Here is an 11113-nt window from a genome sequence, read left to right as displayed (position 1 = left end):
CATCAGTAACGTTATCATAACACTTCCAGAATACCTGCACGTACGTACATGCGCATTCAAAAACACACAGACGCAGACGCGTGCACACACTTACTCTCCCTTCGACAACTCGTACTCCAGCACGCACTTCCATGTCAGCAATTTTCTGAAGCTGGATACGAACGAGTTTCCATGTCAACCACTACAAACACGCCATGGCGCCAGTTGCAGAATGCCAGTCAGGGTCAGTGCCTCACACCAAGTCATCTGCATAACGCATCTCACCGTAAGAGCCACATTTTTAGGGCTTGCAAACGAGTCCAAAAACTTCCACGCACAAATTACTCAAAACGTGGACAATGTAAAAAGGCTATATACAAACCAGGACAGATGTCATATTTGACGTTCCTACTCCTCAAAACCTTCCCCAAAAGAAGTTTCTCAGAATGACGATTTCCATAAAACCAAACACAAAACAGCAGAAGACTTGCGGGTTTTTTTTTATGCCTGTCTCATAAGCATTCAGTCGCCTCCCTCCGCAAACTTTGAAAAGTGTGATTCAGGTGAATGTTGCAACATCAAGAGATGAGTGCAAACGTAACGTTGTCAGGTGTGCTCTGTGTCCATCGAGGTCACAGTCGTTCTAAACCCTACAACAAGTGCACTAGAGAGAAGATGCAAGTTCGGTAAAAAGATAAACCTGGAACAAAAATGGCTGCAGCGTCCCCGAAAAAACAAACAAACAACAACCCCCCCCCTCGCCCCCCCCCTCCCCCAAAAAACACAACCCAACAAACCCTACAGATCAACATCAACACAGGGGAGGGTTCAAAACGCCATGTGAAAGCACAGAACAGGACAGACACCAATAATCCACACACAAAATCACAGCACATTGGTGTTACTGACGTAACAGAAATAGCCTTTTCTTTCAAACAGACAGACAAAACGTTGGAAACACGGTCAGTAATTTAACTGGAGATTGTATCCACAGACGTACAGTATCACTTCCACTTTAAAACTCAGGTCTGTTTCAGGGTGCTGCAGAGTGTACTCGGGGGGAAAACAACAACAACAAACAAACAAACAAAGCGAGTGGTGGGAAGTTAGCGGCTGTCCAGTTAAGTGACCTGTGTGGCGTTTTGAACCGCTACCTGTGTTATGCCGGCCTGCCAAACAGAACATGTGGACACTCCAATGCATAAAGAAAAAAAAAAGTGACTGTCTGACGTCTTTGGCCCTCTACAACAGGGCAAAAACACAATTTTAGCTCATACGAGCGAGAACACACACACACACACACACACACACACACACACACACACACAGTCACTCGCTTTCGATAACGTTTCCTTTGAACACGCTCTTTCATCATTAAGGAAAACAACAACCGCAAAACACACACACACACACATACACACACACACACACACACACACACACACACACACACACACACGATGATGGCAGATTATAGCGGTTTTGATAATAGAAAAATAAAGCAAACAACAACAGCAAACCCAGAAATGTGATGCATCAGTCCAAAATGATACAGACATATCCACTACAAAAAGTAACAAAGCTCCGCTCGTTTGACACACAAACCCCTCAAATATCAGACGTGTTGGGAAAAAAAACCGTCTCTTCAAATCATCTCTTAAATCTCTATTAGAATTAGAGCTTAACAAAAACTGTTTCCAAGAATTCTTTTCTTTCTTTTTTTTTTTTAAGAAAAGGCGAAAAGTATAGAAAAAAGGGTCACATGGATTAGAAACAAGATGGTGTTTGTTCCTCCAAAATGCAATGTAATCAATTAATATGTCCACAAATATATCAGTTAGTCTATCAGTGCTTATAGCGGTCGGGTTGTGATGCATGGCACTGATTGATTATTGATCATTGAATCCTATCACATTACCCACACCATTCACCAAAGTTCACCAAAGGTTGCATGAATATAATGCACGCACTTCTGAGGGGAAAATAATACACACACTCATGTATACAAACACACGCGCGTGCGCGCACAGACACACACGCACAGACACATAGTCACACAGAAACACACACACACACACACGTGGACGCATGCACGCATTTACATCTCCCATTTCCCTATCTCCTCACACGCACGCACACACACACACACACACACACACTCTCTCTCTCTCTCTCTCTCTCTCTCTCTCTCTCTCACACACACACACACACACACAATCGCACATTTTCAAGATAAAGGTAACGAGAAAAAAGTTGGAAAAGAACGGGCATAAAGAACCGAGCTTAACACAGACCAGATCAACTCCAAATACCGCACAGTGCCATAGACCAAGGGGTGTGTGTGGAATTTGGGAGAACAGGGAGTGGGGTTGGGGGGTGGGGGTGGGGTGGGGGGTGCGCGGGGGGGGGGGGGGGGGGGTAGGGGTGGGAGTGCGGGTTGGGTATGGAAACAGATCCCCCAACACAAAATCGAATGGCAACTTTTTTTGTCATTTGAAAAGAACAAGGTACTCAACATAAATTATTGCGGAACTTGCACGCACACTCACACACACACACACACACACACACACACACACACACACACACACACACACACACACACACACAAAGTGTATGTCCTTTACTCGATAACTTTATTCACCTCCACTCACCACCCACCCTCCGCACCCCAAAATATTTGGGGGGGTACAAAGCGTAGTGTACAACGTGATCAATAAGTGTACAAGTCATCAAAATGTGTAAACAGGACCGTAAGTGACAACAACACATTTTATGTACACCAGGTATGTACACGGCAAGGTACCCGTGGTCACCCCGTCAGCCGTCACGGTGCCACTAGTGGGCCATGCCAAAAGTTTAACAAGAGAGTTTTCTGAGTCCCGCTCGTCACACAAAGAAAAGGCAAGATTGAGTAGAACTGATGCAGTTGTTGTCGATCTTTTTTTTTTTTTTTTTTCCTTTTTATTTTTTTTTGTTTGGACACGAACTCGCAACTGGGAAGGAAATCAAATACACATAACAACAACACCGAAAAATACCAGTTAAAGAAACAACAAAAAACAACAACCCCCCCCCACCCCCCCCCCCCCAAACTATGCTTGGTGTGCATCCACAACAACAGACACATCAGAGCAAAAATTGATAATCAAATTAACCACACACACACACACACAAAAAGAGTATGCAGTCTCATCACGGCCCGTGGCAATAAGAAGGGGATGGGAGGGAAGAGGAGGGGGAGGAGGAGGAGGAGGAGGAGGAAGAGGAAGTACAGAATCTGAGATCAGAAGTAATGGGTGGTAAGGGGGATGGAAGAAGAAGAAGAAGAAGAAGAAGAAGAAGCAGTAGAGGGCGATAACCGTTCCTTTGATCGTTGACGTCACACACACAAACACGGATTGATTGAATCGAGAGTGATGGTTAGGGTGAACTAGGGTGAAAAGAAGAAGAAGAAGAAGAAGAAAAAGAAAAAGAAGAAAAAAGGGACGGTCCACTTCCCAGCTTTACGTTTCAATCACTCCTGGTTGCGTCAATACTGTTGCTCGCTTATCTCCCCTCCCACCCCACACGCACAGCCTTCTCCACCCCCCCTCCCCCCCCCCCTCCCCAAACTCCTGGCATCCTCCGTTGCCATCATCCAATGAATCACTGAAGTTGCGTACAGTAAAGAAGTTGTTGTGGTTTTGTGTGTGTGTGTGTGTGTGTGTGTGTGTGGATACAAAGCGCGGAGGAAGCAAGAAGCAGATGCCAACGTGTCAAGGTTACAGACTGACGCACGAGAGCTTAGTGGTGGCCCTGCGAACCAGTCTTTTGGACAAGACGATCAACCATGTGCATCGTGAAACTACAGGCACGTGAAAAAAAAAATCTGCAGCAAAAATAAATAATTAATAAATAAACAAATAAATAAAAAAAAAAAAAAAAAAAAACCTCAGGAAGATATCGTTCAGTTGTTAGATACAGGTATAATCTGCAAAATAAATACATAAATAAGTGAATTAAAAATAAATAAATAAATAAAAGAGGAAAGAAAGGAAGAACGACAGTTGAATATACATATAATCCGTAGTGAAAAGACAGCAAGAAAGAAATTAAGGTGGAAAAAGGTGATGACGCTTCCCTGTGGCACTGCCTTCTCTCCAGTGAGAACAGTCCGCAAAATCGCACACACATCTGTCCTGATAAAAAGAAAAAGAAAAAAAAAGTAACCAACCCAGTTCAGTCAGTTCCAGGAGGGTCGGGTAATCCTCAGAATGGTTTAGAGAGTGGAGTGAGGAGGGGGGAGGGGGGCTAGGGGGGGTCCTGGGAACAAGGATGGCACGCCTACTCTTCTCGAAATCCTCCGAAGAACTACCATGCACAATTTGCAGGTAAAAAGCCTGAGTCTCTTCCACTTCAACACCTAACTTTTTTTTTTCTTCCAAATTCATCACCAGTGGCCTTTAGGCAAAAGAATCCAAAATACCATTGGGATCGTTTCGCACCGTGTAAAAGAAATTTGTGCTGTCCTGCAGTGATATCATATACACACACGTGGATTACTGGAGCATTATAATTGGACAGAGTGTCCTTCAGTGCAGAGTGAACATCACGTGTGCTGGTTTGCATTTGCGCAGTTATTTACCTTACCTTATCTGGCAAAGAAACTGAAAGTGATCTTGATTAACTGTTTCATTACATATATAAATTAACTGATTTATCCCAGGAAATCGCGTGGTTAAGGAAGTTGGATGACAAAAGTTACATACTGACTGCAAAATCTGAAATTTTTCTTCTTGTTGTCAAGCATGTAAACCAAGGTAATCAGTCAAGTGCTTACAGCTTTGTGAAACGGGATAAACTTCACACACACACACACACACACACACACACACACACACACACACAGGTGTCTGAATTATTGAGGACTGCTCTAACAATCCCTTAGAGAACCAAACCACAGTTTCACACCGTAAAACCACTCTTTATATCAAACATTGCACTGAGCAGAACAATGTCATCACAGCCCCATGAATGAGGTTAGAACGATACTGGACTGGTCCTGACAGTCACACGTTCCCTTGGAGGTATGGACGATGATTGATTTGGTCTGAACCCTCACACATTTCATTGGCCAAGTGCATTGTGGTTAGGACGTTGTTTGCTTGGTCTTAACATTCAAACGTTTCATTGGCCACATGCATTGTGGTTAGGACGTTGTTTGATTGGTCTTAACATTCACACGTTCCATTGGCCGTAGCTGTTAGAACGGTTGTATGATTAGTCTAAACATTCACATGTTCCATTGGCCACAGTGGTTAGAACAGTAGATGATTGGTCTAAACATTCACATTGGTCAAAGAGGTTAGAGCGATACTGGATTGGTCCTAACATTCAAACGTTCAATTGGAGGTTTGAACGATGTTTGATTGGTGATTGGTCTTAACATTCACACGTCTCATTGACCACAATGGCTAGGACGTTGTTTGATTGGTCTAAACATTCACATGTGTCACTGGCTCCAGTGGTTTGAAACGGTGCGTGATCAATTACAACATTCACATGTTTCATTGACCACCGTTTAGAACGTGTTTGATTGGTCACAACTTTGACACGTTTCATTGGCCACGGTAGTTAGAACAATACGTGATTGGTCCTACCATTCAAACAGTGCGTGATTGGTCCTAACATTCAAACAAGCACAATAAAATCGCAGCCAGTAGTTGACTGAAGACGTGCACACTTCAGTCCCCTCCTCCGTGTCGGAGTCGCGAGGCCTTCAGTTTATCCACGGTCAGGCAGACACAGATTCGCACACAACTTGTGAATGCATTGCACTTTTGTTTTCTCTCCACAATTGGTCTGGCATGGCAAGGTAGCTGAACTTCATATTCACATATGTGTAATATTCTCTCTCTCTGTCTCTCTCTGTATATATATATATATATATATATATATATATATATATATATATATATATATATATATCTCTGTGTGTGCATGTGTGTGTGTGTGTGTGTGTGTGTGTGTGTGTGTGTGTGAAATAAATATTTTGATAATATGTTCTGTGGATTTTGTTCAAAACTGAGCAAGAGAGGTGACGTGGTTATTCAGAGTAGATGTGCTGTGTTCGATGGTTGAGTAAAGGAAACACACACAAAAACAACACGTTACATTATCATTATTATCACTATTACTATCACTATTATTATTATTACTATTATTATTATCATTATTATTATTATTATTATTATTATTGCCATCATTATCTTATATAGATTAGAAAACGCATTCAAAATAACCGATATGGCCCTTTCAGTCCAGCTGCAGGTCTTATCTTACCGGGAGAAGTGAAAGCAATCAAAACCAATAGCTTTTGATCCCCAAGGATCTGTGCTTGGACCTGTGCTATTCAGTCCAGCTACATTAGGAGACGTCATTGCGTTCAGGCAAATCCATATACACTACACCACATCTGCCAGGCAGATGCCTGACCAGCAGCATAACCCAACGCACCAAGTCAGGCCTTGAGTGCATAATTATCAGACTTGACTTCTTCTGCAGAATTTTGCCAGAGGACATTATTCTCGTTGCCACGGGTTATTTTTCACAGCGCCAAGAGCGTGCTGCACAAGGGGCTTCGGTTTATCGTCTCATCCGAATGGCTATACGCTCGATTTGATTTTCCAGTCAAACTTGGGGGAGAAAGGGCGAGAGCGAGATTCGAACCCACATCCTGGCGGACTCTGTATTGGCAGCCGAGCGTCTTAACCATTCTGTAACCTTTCTCCCTGCGCTATTCGCGCTGTATACTTCCTTCCAACTGCTTTTTAGAAGTTGAATGCAAATAAGTTCAACATCATGCTTTTGTTAACAGATGATAATCAGCTACAAAACAGAATGTGGCAAAATCAACAAGAAAACATCTTACCTTCATCTGACGTCAGTGTGGTCCACTGAAATACCTGCATTTGAACCACCACAAACAGTCAAGAAGATTGCTGGCTTTCAATATGAAGGCTATCCAAATCCAAAACACACAATGGCCACATTTTCTTCCTGGCAAAACTAGCTGTTTGGTCACAGATGCAATACAACACAGAAAAAATCCAACAAACTTTTATTGTTGTCCAGTTGGGAACAGAGTATCGCCAAGTTAAAACCTTTATTCGTCGTCACACCCACACGCAAGAATGGAAAATTGCAAATGTTTGACTGGAATACTTTCGTGACCTCTGTTCAAACACACACACACACACACACACACACACACACATGCGTATCATGTGTATGTCACAAAGTTACTTTGTGATTCGCTTTCCACGTTCTGTGCACATGCAACTTACAGTGTTCTCAAAAAGGGCGAGACTTTGATAGAAGTTCAAGCCGCTGGTAAACGAACTCGATCACTTTGTGTGAAAAAAAAAAGGAAAGAAATAACTCACGAAAGAACCCCACTAAGTTGTTTCCGCACACGTCACAATTCTCTCACTCAGACAACAGTGAACATGCGTCGTGTGTTTGACATACGTTTGACGTGGTGTGCTGTCAAGCTTGCATTGCTCGACATGAACTGTTGGTCCTGGCTGTGTCGTTTCACCTCTTTGTAAAACAACACCACAGAACCTTCAGACACAAATCATTGGAGGAATCAATGGGACGAATAATGAATTAACATTATGCCCAATATATACGTATCATACATAACCGCTCTTGTCTTTAACAAAACGAAAAAGAGGGTATAGATTTAGTATCATTTAACTAGACAGAATGCTTCGCTAATGTTCGCTTTGGAATAATCTCCATCCACTTCCCCTCTATGAAAGCCATTCATACAGTCAATATAGAAACAGAATATCAGGTACATATTGCATGCCAGATCCGACTCCAGTGACCTGGAAGCTTTACGGCTGTGTGGAGGAACTGGGGTCTTATGCATGAATCCTTTCTACCGTAGTTGACAACTTCGCTATAGTTCGCAACTTCGTAGTTCCCTGCTTCCGTTGTCCCTAGTGGGGTATGCATGACGTTTCTTTCCCCGTACCATCCCGGAATGGAATACTCTGCCCCAGGAGGTTGTCACAGCCGAGTCGCTGGATTGCTTCAAGTCCAGACTCGCCTCCTGCCTGTGACACAACAGAGTAGACTCATCCCCACCCCCACCCCCCACCCACACTACACTCCAACACCTCTGTTTAGGGGTCCCCCTACATCCCCCACCACCCACAAGGCCACCCAGCCCCACTTTTCTTTTCTTTTTTTCTTTTTTTTTTTGTCCCCACTGGTAAGCAGTGTCGTAGAATGCTAGGGCCTAGGGCTGTGCCGGTCTGGTGTATTCCCGGGGACCGCTACGGTAGCCGGATTGGCCCAGCTGGAGATGCGAACACGCCAGTGGACTGTGCCCCATCTCCCCTGTCAGTTAACAGAACATCCTTCGGTAGCCCAGCTAAATTGCAACCAACAGCAACCTCCCACAACACGACAATTTTCATCAGCATACTGATGTTGGTCGTTAAGTGGAAGAAGAAGAGAAGAAGAAGAAGAAGAAGAAGAAGAAGAAGAAGAAGAAGAAGAAGAAGAAGAAGAAGAAGAAGAAGCTTCTTTCCAAGAACTAAAGAAGGCCACAATGTAGGCTGCAGCGTACAGCTCTGCCTTATCGCGGAGACAGGGTTCCCATCTGACGACTGAGAGGATTCTGTGCATCATTTTCAGTTTCTAAGTCTGAACGTGTTTGACTCAATTGTTCTGTCAAACAAAGAGGTATGTGTTTACAATGGATGGACAGAAACGATAAAGTTTGAAGTCAACAGTAAAGCTGGTTCGACGTATTTCGACAGAGAGACAGAGAGAGAAATACAGAGAGAGAGAGAGAGAGAGAGAGAGAGAGAGAGAGAGAGAGAGAGAGAGAGAGAGAGAGAGTCGACGGTTTTGGTAAACACAGAGATGACAACCGAACGTCAATCAAAGACCTTCCACACTTAATTTCGAGGCAACATCAGAGTTAAGAGAATTTCTTTTAAGTATGGTTCAGAATTTGTAAAATATTTCAACGTTTCATCAGTGCTCAGCAGTCTTATCTGCATATTGGTACCTTCACGGTACATGAACCACTTCGTATCTGATAATATCATATATCAATATCTTTCCTCGGCAGCCCAGTCCAAAAGTCTTATTGGGGAAGATACACACGCAACGTCTAGCTAAGAATAATAATAATAATAATAAAGAAGAAAAAAAGGTGGAAATGCCTTTGCTCATAAACAAATTACCAAATGGGTATGTGCAAGCAAGCACACACACACACACACACACACACACACACACACACACACACACACACACACACACTCTCTCTCTCTCTCTCTCTCTCTCTCTCTCTCTCTCGCACATGAGTACTGTAACATAGAGAAGGATGAATTAAATGATCCATGATTGAAACTACGTACACTGTGATCACTTATGAAAGTTTGTGTTACCATAATCAGAACTGCTATGCATCACACACAAACGAGAAAGCAAGTAAATGCATTTCAGCAGATAGATGAAACTGGGTTGTGATTCAATATTTACATAGGTACTTCTCTCGCTTTTCTTTTTATCCTTACAGAAAGATAGAGGTTAGAACTGTAACACGTTTCCTAATTTGAAAATGTCGATGGATCTTATTTTGGTTCAATGCTCAGTTCTGAACATTTTTTGTTGTTGTTGAATATGCATCTACATGAGTTATGAAAATAAAAGAACATGTTTCTGAGTTCTTTCTCTCTTTTCCCATAGCACAATCACACACACACACACACACACACACACACACACACACACACACACACACACACACACACATGCACTCGCACATATACACACACACACACGACGCGCGTGCTCGCGCTCGCACACACACACACACACACACACACACACACACACACACACACATAAACACACACACACATACACACACACGCACGCACACACACAGAATGCACGAAAAAGCACAAGCACAATACTCCTGTTTGAGAGTACGTGCATGCATGTCAGCTGCAATATGGGCCGTTTGGTTTATAATACGTACATATTCTCATGCATGTTAAACATCGACATGATGACTCATTCTGACCTCATTTTCACCAACAGAACGTATCGTTCATTTTTTTTTTTTTATGATTGTTTGTGACAAACCTTACACCTAAAACACTGAAATGGCCACAACATATTTAAGCGTCACTCAAAACTCACAATTGCTGCTACTCTCTGTAGATTTCATGGAAACTTACTCGTTTTGTGCAGTGAAAATAAAACAACAGCAACAAAAAATAAAATATTCACAATATGAATGGTCACATTTTGAAACATACTGATTATATGATATAATATCAAAACAAAAAACTCATTCCAACCACTCACTAACCAAAAAAAGGGCCTTTTTTCGTGAGAGAAACAAACTACTCTTTTTATCTTTACACATCTTATCTGGTATATTTCACTATAATATAGATCTGGATAGATAGGGGTTGATAGATACACATGTATGTTAAAATGTATGTATGCATTGTGTGTGTGTGTGTGTGTGTGTGTGTGTGTGTGTGTGTGTGTGTGTGTGTGTGTGTGTGTGTGTGTGTGTGTGTGTGTGTGTGTAGTCACATTTCGGTGTGTGTATGTAACATTGATGTAATGTTTTATGTTAACAAAAGCGTTTTGTAAAGCACCTAGAGCAGATTCCTGGATAGTGTGCTATAAAGTATCCATTATTATCATCATTATTATAGATCTTCACCACTCCACCAAAGTTGTCAAAATCTTCGAAAAAATAACAAAAAACATCGCTACAGTCTGCAGTAGTTTAATGAAATCCACGAACGCTAGGAATTTGAACTGTTTTGTACCATCTGAACATGTTATCACCCTGACTTAGATTCGCTTCGTAGGCATAACCAAATCGGGTGCTGCAGTCTCGAAAAGAACATATAATTATCTCCAGAAAAGAGAGAATGAAATCAGGTGATACCCATTTCTTATAAAACGTCAGGTTTCGTAAGGTTTATCAATACATCTTGTCAAAGCGAATTGTAAAAAAAAAAGAAAGTTATTCCATTCAAAACGTAATGCAAAACTACTGTGAGTGAGAGAGAGAGAGAGAGAGAGACAGACAGAC

The sequence above is a fragment of the Babylonia areolata genome, chromosome 20 (assembly GCF_041734735.1).
Source record: "Babylonia areolata isolate BAREFJ2019XMU chromosome 20, ASM4173473v1, whole genome shotgun sequence".
In the NCBI taxonomy this organism is placed as follows: domain Eukaryota; kingdom Metazoa; phylum Mollusca; class Gastropoda; order Neogastropoda; family Buccinidae; genus Babylonia; species Babylonia areolata.
Note: the sequence above shows the minus strand (reverse complement) of the source record.